Genomic DNA, 13,602 nt, shown 5'->3' on the forward strand with positions numbered 1-13,602 from the left:
TTTCTTTATTACTGTTTCAAATTCATCCATAGAAGAGCTTGAGATTGGTATTCCTCTCCCTCGCTTCTCTAGCATGCTCTGCATGGCTTGAAACATCCCTCCCAGCATGGCAATATCTGCTCCAGATCCAAAGATTTGGCCGCATAGTACGCACTCAAGTGGCCTCTATCAGATGATTTTACCCCTTCAGAGTGCAAACAGACTTAGCACATTCCGTTACTTTGCTAAACTGAGAGTAGTCTACCCATATTCTGATGTGAGTGGTGCACACAGAGTCTGGGCTAATTTTCACTTAGAATCCATCTGTTTCAGCCCAACCTAGCGTGGCTCAGCAGTTGAGCATCAACCTAAGATCCAGGAGATCATGATTGGATACCCATCAGGGCACATGCCCAGTTTGTGGGATGCAGGAGGCAGCTGATCAATGATGACTCTCTCCCTCTCCCTTCCTCTCTCTGAAATCAATAAAAATGTATTTTAAAAAAAAGAGTGCATCTGTTTCAAAAAGTAAACTCTTCTACCATCCCTCTTGTCATTCATTCCCTAACATTTGGAAATTTGGCATGGATGAGTTTCTTTTTTATTTATTATTATTATTGTAACTTATCTTTATTGTTGAAAGTATTACAGATATCCCCCCTTTCCCCCCCATTGATACCCTCCACCCTGAGTCCACCCCACTCCCAGTCCTTTCCCATACCATTGTTTGTGTCCATGGGTGGCATGGATAAGTTTCAAAAGTTCCACAAACTATTCAGAATAGCCACTGGCCACATCCAAGCAAATGAACTTAACTTGGAGCACAAATTCTATCATACTTACCTCTTTCAGAGAATTCTGCCCACTTCCTGAACTTATAGCTAAACGCTGCACACATTGTGGATTATTGTGGCAAAGATACCCAGTTATCCAGGGCAGAATGTTAAGAACTGCTGTGAACCTGAAATGCTGTGTCATAACCACTGTCTTTTCAAATGTCCTCATAGTGTCCATGTTGACCACTGTAATAAGAATCCCTGAGTTGGTCTGCTTAGACTTTTAATATGTGACAATATGTTCAAGATCCACATCAGCTAGATTCTCAAGATTGCTTTGTTTAAGCTTTGAGGTCTGCATCTATGTTTAGCATCTGCTGGGTTGGGGCGTGAGAGCACACTTCAACTATACTACAGTTTGGGCCAGGTAACTTTTTCCTGTGGCAGAAGCACAGCTGTTGGGAAAACTGCTGTTGCTGCTGGTTGGGTGGTTTTTTTAAAATTTATCTTTATTGATGAAAGTATTACAGATGTCCCCTCCCCCCCCCATTGACCCTTTCTACCAACCCCCCACCCCCCACCCCAGGCCTTCATTAAACTACTATCTGTGTTCATGGGCTATGCATATATGCATAAGAGTTCTTTGGTTAATCTCTCCCCACCCACCCACGCACCCCTGTCTTCCCTCTGAGATTGGTCAGTCTGTCCCATGCTTCTATCTCTCTGGATCTATTTTGTTCATTGGTTTATTTTGTTCCTTAGATTCCACATTTGAGTGAGATCATGTGATACTTGTCTTTCTCTGACTGACTTATTTTGCTTAGCATAATACTCTCCAAGTCCCTCCATGCTGTCTCAAAGGGTAAGAGATTCTTCTTTTTTACAGCTGCATAGTATTCCATGGTGTAAATTTACCACAGCTTTTTTTTTTTTTTCCAATCCTCACCCAAGGATATTTTTTCCCATTGCTTTTCAGAGAGAATGGAAGGGGGAGAGAGGGGGGGGGGGAACATTGATGTGAAAGAGACACATCAATTGGTTGCCTCCCACATGCACCCCCACCTGGGGCCAGGGATGGAGCCTGGGACCGAGGTACGTGCCCTTGGCTGGAATTAAACCCAGGTCAGCCCACAAACCGACGCTCTAACCACTGAGCCAAACCAGCTAGGGCTACCACAGCTTTTTTATCCACTTATCTACTGATGGGCACTTGGACTGTTTCCAGATGTTAGCTATTGTAAATTTCGCTGTGACCATGAGGATACATATATTTTTTCTGATTGGTGTTTTGGGTTTCTTAGGATATATTCCTAGAAGTGGGATCACTGGGTCAAATGGCAGTTCCATTTTGTAGCCTATGCTACACTGTCCTTTAGACCCTGGATTTACCCATCCTAGCACTTCCACCCTGTTGGCTCTCTACTTTGTATCCCTCACTTATCTGAAAGTGCCTTAAGGAGAAAATCCTAATCTAGTTCACCTTTGTAACCAAACTAATGTTGAAACATCAAGTTGGTGGAAATAATTTAAATTTCCATTAATATGAAAATGATTAAATGAATCATCCATGCTGTGGAAATTGTGCAGATACAAAAAAGAATGAAATAATGCACATCAAATTATATTCACATACATTATATATATATGTGTGTGTGTGTGTGTGTGTGTGTGTATATATATATATAATGTATATATGTATATATATATTTTTTTTTAATTGGACTGAGTTATATTTCCTGATGAGGGTGCCCCTATATTACAATGCAGTTACTAAAAGTTCACAGTTTTTTCATCTATCTTCTCTTATGTGATTTTTTACAAACTATAGTTGTAATAAATTAGGCACATTGAATTCTCTTGTTACATTCAGTGAAAATTCAAACAGGTCTTTTAATATTCACTATGTATCTGGCCTATGGAAGATATAGTTAAGTAAACATTTGTTAAGTTACCTGACTGAATGAAAAGGTACCAACGTACATTTGATCCCATGTTGGGTGTTGTTTTTTTTGTTTTTTGGGTTTTTTTTTAAAGGAATACTTATCTATGCATAGAAAAAAGGTTAAAAGGATTTAAAGCAACATGTTAACAGGAGTATTTCTGGGAGATAGAGTGGTGTGACTTTGAATTTTTTATTTTGTTTCTAACTTATTATTATGAAAATGTTTAAATAAACAAAGAATGACAGAATAGTACAATGAACACCTGTATATCCTATGCTTAGATTTGACAGTTGTTAATGTTTTGCTACATTTGCTTTTTCTCTCACCCTCCCCCTACACAGGAGCAGGCAGACACACCCATAGCCCCCCCCCCACACACACACTTTGTTTTGCATCACTATTTGCAAGTAAGTTGCAGACATTATAACACTTCATCCTTAAACATTAAAGCAGCATGTATCTCCTAAGAATAAGACCTTCTCCTATATAACCACAGCATTATTATTACATTGAAGAAAGTTAACAATGTCATGATAACATCAAATGTTCTGCTCCTATTTATGTTCCATCCCTATTTAACTTTCCCACTTGTCCTAAGAATATCTTACAGCTTTTTATTTAGAAAGCAAGAGCCAATCAAGGATTACACATGGTGTTTGACTCTTAAGGATCCTTAATCTCTCTCTCCAGAAAAACATAATATATTTATTAATAAATGCTTCATCATTACATCTTTTATTTTTTACTAAAGAAATATCTATAACAAAATTTTCCATCTAAACTATTTTCGAGTGTACAATTCAGTAGCACAATGTTGTGCAATCATCACCAGTATCAGTTTCCAAAACTTTTTCATCACCCCAAACAGAAACTATATACTCATTAAGAAATAATTCTCCAATCCTCCTTCTCCCCCAAACCCTTGGTAATCTTTAATCTCTTTGTGAAATAGTCTATTTTATATGTTTCATATAAGTGAAATTATATAATATTTGTCCTATTGTGTGTCTGGCTTCTTTCACTTAGCGTAATGTTCCATGTTCATCCGTGTTGTAGCATATCAGAACTTCACTCCTTTTTATGGCCAAATAATATTCCATTGTGTATATATACCACATTTGTTTATCCATTCTTCTGTTGATGGGCATGTGGGTTGTTTCAAGTTATGTTTTTGAGTGAACAAAGTGGCAGAACAGTATTTAGAGAATACCATTCTATCCACATAGACGCAATGCATATATATGCATGAAACTTGTTTATTAAGTAGTTCCAATTTTCTGGTATAAATGTAGAGTGCTTTTATATTTTCCAGTAATTTTTGTCAACTGTATTCTGTAAAATCTTCCCATTCTCACTGAATAATGAATTCTTTTAATGACTACTCAGTTTGTTTCCTCAATTATTCAGTCACTTCCATTCATTAAGAGAGTTTTATTTTGGTGTTCTTGAAGCTCAGTATGGTCTATTTTTAAATTTTTTGTTTTGAAATAATTTTAGTTCTAAAAAAGTGTTTTAAAAATAGTACAAAGAATTTCTTTATACCCTACATTCAGTTTTGTCTAATTATTATGGTGCATTTATAAAAGCAAAGAAGTGAACATTTGTGCAATACTATTAACTAAATTACAGATTTTATTCAGATTTCTCCAGGTTTTCCAATAATGTGTGTGTTTTTTTCTGTTCCGGGATTAAATCCAGGATACTATGTTGCATTTAGTTAACATGTCTCTTTAGTCTACTCTGTGGCAGTTTCTCTGTTTTTTCTCCCCCCTCCCCCGGCCTTGACACTTTTGAAGAGTGAGGTTGTTTTGTAGAAAGTTCCTTAATTTGGGTTTGTCTGATGTTTTCTCATAATTAGATTGGGGTTATTGATTTGGGAGAAGAATACCACAGAGGTGAAGTGCCCTTTTTCATCACAGTGTCAGAGTTACATGATATCAACATGACTGATCACTGGTGATGTCTGCCAGGTTTCTCTACTTGTAGAGTTAACTATTTTTTCCTTTTCATACCTTAGTTGTTAGAAGCCCATATTAAAGAAGAAGGGGATTAAGTTTAACCTCCTGGAAGGAAGAATATAAAAGAATTTGTGGGAATGTTTGAAAACAACTACAGTAGTTAATAAATATTTGGGGTCATATGATTTGAGACTATCCAAATGTCCTGTGGATTTTGCCTGCAGCAATTATTACTGTGATGTTCTGATAGTAATTTTTTAAATTCTTCATTTTCTTCTAAGTTTGATGTTTCAAATTATTTTGTAAGGAAGATTTCCCCTCCCACCATTTATTTATTGATACAATAATTTGTTTCTATCAGTATGACTCATGGATTTTTAAGTCTTTGGGGTTATAATCCAATATGGTCATTATTTTTATTATTTTTATTTTTTTCCCCAAATTGTTCCAGCCTTGGCCATTGGGAGATCTTTCAGGTTGGCATACCCTCATCTTTTTTCTGCTCCCACGCTTTCTGATAGTACAAGATGTCCCAGATTCACCTTCTATTTTTCTTTTGCCAGCCTCCAAATCAGCATTTCTCCAAGGAGCCTTGGTTACTTTTATTGGATAATCATATTTAAGAATTAAGATCTGAGTGCAGGATGTTCTGGTTGCTACTGGGGTGCCATTGTCTGTAGGAATTCTCAGCTGACAGAACAAGGAGATACATGTATGTATACTAAATTGTACACATACCTATCTATATTTATTTACTGTGCTTATCTGTGTATATGTATATGCATATGTATATGTATACATACACAAAAATTCATACTAATACATGTTACTCTAATCCATTACCACAGGTATCCATTTAGCTTTCTCTCTGATTTTTAACTTGTATCTCTGATAGTGAGAAACCTGGTTCTTCTTATGTGCAATCAATTTACTTATTTATTTAACCTTCGTATATAGTTAGTTTCAGAATTTCTATCATGTACCCCTGTGAGAAAGAAATTTCCCAACCAGAACACAGTATTTATGTACAGTCCTTTTTGTCTTGAGCTTTGTAACATCCAGTCAAAACACTGTTTTTCAAAGCAACTTAGTCAATCTAGCTAAAGATTTGTCCTTTTTTAATGTTTACAAAGAATGAACTTTTGGTTTAATTGATTTTTTTCTTCTCTATTTCATAAATTTTCACTCTAATCTTTATTGTGTCCTTATTTATGTTCACTTCATGTTTGTTTACTCTTCTTTTTCCATTGTCTTAAGGTCTTAAGGTTGAAGTTTAGGTTCTTTATTTGAGATCATTTTTTAAAAGATTTTTTTTTAAATCCTCACTTGATGACATGCTGAGAGAGAGAGAGAGAGAGAGAGAAAGAGAGAGAGAGAGAGAGAAACACTGATCAGCTTCCTTTTGTACATGCCCTAACTGGGGATTGAACCAGCAACAGGACGACACTCAACCAACTGAGCCACTCCGGCACTTTATATATAGGTTTTTTGTTTGTTTGTTTGTTTGTTTGTTTGTTTGTTTGTTTGTTTTTAGAGAGGGAGAGAGAGAGAGGGAAACATCGATGTGAGAGAGAAACATCAATTAGCAGGACCTGCAACCTGAATATGTGCCCTGACTGAGAATTGAACCTGCCACCTTCTGCTTTATGAAATGACACTCCAACCAACCAAGCCACACCAGCCAGGGCAAGATCTGCTTTTTTAATGTAAGCATTTTCAGCTACATATTTCCCTGCACTGTTCTAGCTGCACCCCATAAGTTTTGGTATGTTGTGTCTTTATTTTTATTCATCTCAATGTGTTTCTTGATTTTTCTTTAATTTTTTTCTTTGACCCATTGATTATTGAGAAGTGTGTTTTAAAATTTCTACATATTTGTATATATCTCATATTTATTTCTGACGTTGATTTCTAATCTCATTCTATTGTGGTCAGAAGACATACTTTCAATTATTTCTATCTTTTTACATTTATTGAGGTTTTTTATGGCCTATCATATAGACTATCCTGGCGAAATACTCATTATGTAGCTGAGAAGACTGTATTCTGCTATTACTGGGTGAAATGTTCTATAGATATCTGCTAGGTCTAGTTGATTTATACAATTTTTCAAGTCTTCAAATTTTCTTGGTGATCTTCTACCTCATTGTTTTATCCATTATTGAAAGTGAAATATTGAAATTTCCAGCTGTGATAGAGCTGTTTATTTTTCTCATCAATTTTGAGAATTTTTGCTACATGTATTTTTCAGCCTTGTTGATGGTTGCGTGTATATGTAATATTGTTTTATTTTCCTGATGGATTGACCGTTGTATCATTATATGTATTTTAGTAATGTTTTTAATTTTATTTTGTCTAATAATAGCATAACCACTCCAGCTTTCTAATGGTTATTGTTTTCATGCTGTATATATTTTTATCCTTTTGTTGTACCTTTGAATATAAAGTGTGTCCCTTGTAAACAGCATGTAGTTGAATCTTTTAAAAATTCAGTCTGACATCTCTTCCTTTTGTTCAAATTGTTTAATCCATTCACATTTAATGTTATTACTGAAATAATTGGATTTATTTTTGCCAACTTACTTTTTGTCATCTGTCTCATATATTTTTTATTCCTCTATTCCTCTTTCCTTCTTTTGTTTTAAGTTAATTGAACATATTTTAATGAACGATTTTACTTTCTTTAATGACCTTTTTGATTATATTTCAAAAGTTATTTTCTTTGTGGTTACTGTAGGACTTCGCATATACATATTAACTTATCAGAATCTATTTCAGATTTATACTTGCTTAATTCCAGTGATATCTACAGCCAAAACTCTTGTTTAGTTCTATTCCCGTCTTCCAGTTATTGTGGTATTCTTATTGTCTATATTACATCAAAAATGTTATAAACCCATTCATTATTAGTATTGTTGTTTTATATAAATGTCTTTTATGGAAGATGAAAGAAGAAGGATTGTAAATATATATTGATATAATTTATTATGTTAACCTTCTTATTTATCATTTCTGATTCTCTTAATTTCTTCTGGGAGATTTTAGTTATGTTCTAGATTTATTTCAGCTTTGTTCCACCCATCTCTTTTGTGCTTTTATTGGCAAATATATTTCTTTTCTCTATGTTACAAACCAAAAAATACATTTAAATGTGTTATTTTCAACAGTTGCTTTTAAAAATCACTTAAGAGAGAGATTCCAAGATGAAAGCAGAGTAAGTGGAAGATACACTAGCTTCTTCACAGGACCAGACTGGAATTACAACTAAAATATAGAACAATCAACCTGAATAACCAACTGAAGACCAGCTAAACAGAAGTCTTATAACCAAGGATTTACAAAAGAAGCCACATCAAGACTGGTAGGAAAGGTAGAGATTCAAAACGGGCTGGTCTCACACCCACAGGCAGCAACTGAAATTCTGGAGGGACATCTCAGCTGCAAAGCTCCCCTCTGAGGAGTGTGGGGGTCTCAACCCCATACCAAGCTTCCAAGCCTGAAGCATCAGGACTGGGAAGCCACAAAACATTTGGCTGTGAAAATCAGTGGGAATTCTGTCCTCCTGGGAGAGACAGGAGTATACTAGAGACAGAGGTGCACTCTTAAAAGGCCAACACACAAAATCTAATTCACAGTCACTCACCTTGGGCTCCGGCAGAGGAGGAGCAAAACAGACCAGACTCATGTGAGGAGAGACTGGGGTTTGTGGCTCTGGGGAGAGAACCGAAGGGACAGCTGCCAGCATCCCTGTGCTGAGTCCCTCTCCCACACTACAGATGTCATCTTCCTTGGGTGGAGCACTCCCTTTCTACACCATCAGCCTGGGGGAATGCAACAGCCCCACCCTTTGGATACTCTGATGAAGAGTCAGCTGTATGAGCCAGAGTGTAGAGGTTTGGGCAGACTCAGGGGGTGCCAGTGACTAGTTGTGTGGCTTTGGGGCAAGGGCAGTTCCCCTTACTTTCTCATGAACCCGACTGGCACCTTCCCCTGATGAGAGATCCGGAAGCCCCACCCTTTGGACACCTGATGCCCCAGCCCTGCCCAATGTGAGCTCCCCAGCAAGGTTGTGCAGAATCTGAGATAGACTGAATTGGGTAACTCTGGGGTGGTGACCACTCCTCCCATCTTCCCCAAAGCCTGATCAGAGCCTCCCCCACATGAAAGATCCACTAGCTTCACTCTCCCCACTCTTGGGCACCCTTCCCTGCTGAGCTTGGGCTCCCAGCAAAACCTGGAACAGACTGAGTTGTGTGGCTATAGAACAGGGCCATTTTTCCCTCGCACAACTGACCAAAGCAGAGCTTTCCCTTCACATGGCCAAATCTTGTTCTGCTTTGAACCTAATAAGCTCTGCTGGACTACCTCAAAAAACAAGAAAAATCTCAAATAAACAATCTAACTTTACACTTAAAGGAACTAGAAAAAGAACAACAAACAAAGCCCAAAGTGAGTAGAAGAAAGGAAATAATAAAGATCAGAGTAGAAAAAAAACAAAATAGAGTCTAAAGGAGCAATACAAAAGATAAATGAATCCAAGAGCTAGTTCTTTGAAAAGGTAAACGAGATTGACAAATCTTTAACCAGACTCATCAATAAAAAAAGAGAGAGAACCCAAATAAATAAAATCAGAAACGGAAGAGAAGTAACAACTGACCCCACAGAAATACAAAAGATTGTAATAAAATATTATTAACAGCTATATGACAACAAATTGAACAATCAGAAACATACAATCTTCCAAAAATGAATCAAGAAGAATCAGAAAATCTGAATAGAATGACTACAACTAATGAAATTGAAGCAGTATTCAAAAAACTCCCAACAGACAAAAGTGCTGGATCAGATGGCTTCACAGGTGAATATTACCAAACATTCAAAACAAGAACTAACACTTATCCTTCTCAAACTATTCCAAAAAATTCAAGAGGAAGGAAGACTCTCAAGATCATTTTACAAGGCCAGCATTATTCTAATTCTAATACCAGATAAAGATGCTATAAAGAAAGAAAATTATACACCAATATCTCTGCTGAACATAGATGGTAAAATCCTCAACAAAATATTAGCAAACTGGATCCAGCAATACATTGAAAAGATCATACACCAAGATCAAGTGGGATTTATTCCCGGAATGCAAGGTTGGTACCATATCTACAAATCAATAAATGTGATACACCACATAGAAAAAGGAAAGATAAAAATCACATTATCATATCCATAGATGCATAAAAAGCATTTGATAAAGTCCAGCACCCATTTATGATAAAACTCTCAGCAATGTGGGAATAGAGGGAACATACCTCAACATAATAAAGGTCATATATGACAAACCCACAGCCAACATCATACTTAAGAGGCAAAAACTAAAATGATTCCCCTTAAGACAGGAATAAGACAGAGATGTCTACTTTCACATTTTTATTTAACATAGTACTGGAAGTGCTAGCCACAGCAATTACACAAGAAGAAGAAATAGAGGGCATCCAAATTGGAAAGGAGGAAGTAAAATTGTCATTATTTGCACATGACATGATGCTGTATCTAGAGAACCCTAAAGATTCCACCAAAAAAGTGTTAGAACTGATAAATGAATTCAGTAAAGTAGTAGGATACAAAATAAATATCCAGAAATCAGTTACATTTACATACACCAATAATGAATTATCAGAAAAATAAACTAAGAAAACAATTGCATTTACAATTCACCAAAGAAAATTAACAACAAATAAATTTAACCAAAGATGTGAAAGACCTGAACTCGGAAAATTGTAAGACTCTGCCTTATAACCCAGCAATTCCACTTCTGGGAATATATCCGAAGAAACCTGAAACACTGATTTGAAAGAATATATGCACTCCTATGTTCATAATTACCTTTATGTGTGCTTTACTTTTTTCATGGATTTAAATAACTCCCTGGGGTCATTTGCTTTCAGAACTGGAGAACTTCCTTTAGTATTTCTTGTAAGGTGTATGTTAACAATAGATTCACTCATTTTTTGTTTATCTAGGAATGTGTTTTGCCTTCATTTTTGAAAGATAACTTTGTTGAATAGAGGATAACTGTTGGATCATTTACATTTTGAGCAGTTTTAATATATTGTTTGACTTCCTTCTGGCATCCATTGTTTTGATGACAGATTAGCTGCTAATCTTTTTGGGGTTCTCTTGTAAATTAGGAGTCATTTTTCTCTTGCTTCTTTCAACATTTTTCCTTGTCTTTGGATTTCAGCATTTTTACCGTGTTGTGTTTGTTTGTCGGTCCATTGAGCTTCCTGGATAAGTAGATGAATATTCATCAAATTTGGGAAGTTTTCAGAAATTATTTCTTTGAATTTTTTTCTGCTCCTTTTTCTCTTTTTCCTGTCCTTTTAGTATTCCTATTATGTATTTGCTGGTGTAATTAGCAGTGTCCCATATTTCACCAAGACTCTGGTCATTTTTCTTTATTCCTTTTTCTCTTTGTCCCTCAGATTGCATAACATCTATGAATCTTAATATTCACTAAATCTTTTTCCTGCTAGCTCGTCTACTGCTGAGCTACTCTAGTAAATTTTTCACTTCAACCTTTGTACTCAAAATTTCCACTTGTTTCTTTTCATAACTCTATTATTTTTTTCTATTTGATATGACACTGTCATCATAACTGCCTTTACTTCTTTAATCACAGTAATTTTTATTCTTTGAACATATTTATATTGGATACCTTGAAGTTTTTATTAAATTCAACATCTGGTCACTCTCATAGGTAGTATCTGTTGCCTGCTTTGCTCCCCATGTATGTGTCATACTTTCCTGTTTCTCTGTAAGTCTTGCATTTTTTTCAGACAATATATTTTAGTAACCTTGAGTACTGGTCCTCTCCTTCTGGGGCTTACTTTTGTTATTTGCTTATTTGTTTAGTGACTGCTTGGATTATTTTACTGATATCTATTTCCTCCCTGCTATGTGAATCTTCTTATGTTGCTCCTCAGAGGGCACAGCACTGGGTATGCCCACAGTCTCTCTGAGATGACAGTGGTTTTGGCAGTCCTCTCTTTACTTTCTCTTTCCCAGAACATAATTGGCTGTTAAGCAACACTAATAAGTTGATTGATTGCTCTATTGTTTTTGACAATGCATTGGGGCATAAGTTGCTCCACAGATTCATGGAATTAAATTTGGTTCCTTTTCAGAGATAGTTTTTTAGGAGGGAGAGTGAATAAACAAGGCAATCATAGAGAGGGACAGGCATTCTCTGATGTTCTGATCAGGTCTTCATTTTAGGCAAGCACTGTGAACCTGAGTTTTGGTGGTGTAACCTTTATATGTGTTCATGCCTCTCCTCCAGATATAGTGTCAGAGCCTAGCTCACATGCGGGCCCACTCCTCTCATAGAGATTTTTGTTTTCTGTTTCCTTTCTCTAGTTGCGTTGGGTTTTCACAATTCCCTTCAGGATATGGGCTTTGTTGTCCTTCTTCCTGCAGATTAAGTCTTTGCTTTCTAAGGGAAATTAGGTCTGGTTGGGATTTCAACAGTGACTGCCGTCTCCCTCTCTGAACTGAAACAATAGGGCAAGTTTTATCAGAGTTTCTTTGACCTTCCTTGAGAACACCTAGTGGAGTTTCTAGAGTAAAGCCCCTCAGGGACTTCAAATTCTCATGCTAGCCCTCACCCAGTCTTTAGAAATTCATTAGCAATTTTTAACTAAATTTTCTTACTGTCCTACATGGTGTTTGGTGGTTTTTATTCCAAATAAACAAATGTTTGGGTACTATTTTTCCCTCCGTGAGTCTCTCTCTAGATTCTGGGATAACTGTTTGCCCTGTGGCCTTTGTTCTCTGATGGTCTTAAGAAAATTTGTTTTGTAGTTTATCCAATTTTTTTCCTACTGTAAGTGTGAGTGGCATTCTTTTCAGCTCTCCATTTGCAGTTGAAACCAAAAATTGTCTTGTTCATTTTACAACTTAAATATAACATTTTATTTAAAATCCCTTTGGTTCCCATAAGCAGTAAATTCTTTTGCCCTAGTGATTTGCAGTGGACAGGAAGTTGGGTACTATTCTCAGAAACATTTCTCTCCTTACTCCAGAAAATTTCTTGTGTTTGGGAGTATAGTGAGGGAGAAGTAAAACAGATTTCTATTACTATATGGCTGTCTTTAACAACACTGTCTGTTGGCCCAACAGGTGATAGGTTCAATACTTTGATTGCCAGTCATAAAGCTTTGCATCTGCATTTTTTCCAGTCTTTTTTCCCTTTGGTATATGGAGAACTTTGTAGGGATAGAAATAAAACTCCATAGCATAACCATCTCAACATCCACATGCACTGTAAGCATAGCTCATGATTTGGTCGCCAAGGCAGTTAAGCTGTCAATTGGCATAAAATACCTTCTTGCCTGGCCGGCATGGCTCAGTGGCTGAGAATTGCGAGTTTGATTTTCCCCTCAGGGCACATGCCAGGGTTGAGGGCTCCATCCCCAGCAAAGGGTATGCAGGAGGCAACCAATCGATGTTGATGTTTCTCTCTCATCAGTGTTTCCATCTCTCTCTCTCTTTCTTCTTCTCTCTCTAAAATAAATAAAAACATATTTAAAAAATAAAATGCCTTGTTAAGGCGTTAATGGTGGAGGAAGCAATGTTTTACTCTTTAAGTCTGTCATCTGAAGAACTATTACCACTATTCTGACATCCTAAAGAATTGATTGGGTAAAAGGTGAACATAAAATTCAAATCCTTGGATTTAGGAAATCAAACTAGTTAAGGATGATCAGCTTAGAGCCAAATAAACTGAGGTTCCAACCTAGGCTTTTCCCCTTAGGTATGTCACCTTACATAAATCACATCCTCTTTGAGCATCAGTTCAGTCACCTATATAGAGGGTATAATAACACTTCTTTCAAAATTGCTTGTCAGAATTAAAAGAGATAGAAATATAAAAAAAACAGACTATAAACATCA

Source organism: Miniopterus natalensis, chromosome X (assembly GCF_054644295.1).
Source record: "Miniopterus natalensis isolate mMinNat1 chromosome X, mMinNat1.hap1, whole genome shotgun sequence".
In the NCBI taxonomy this organism is placed as follows: Eukaryota; Metazoa; Chordata; class Mammalia; order Chiroptera; family Miniopteridae; genus Miniopterus; species Miniopterus natalensis.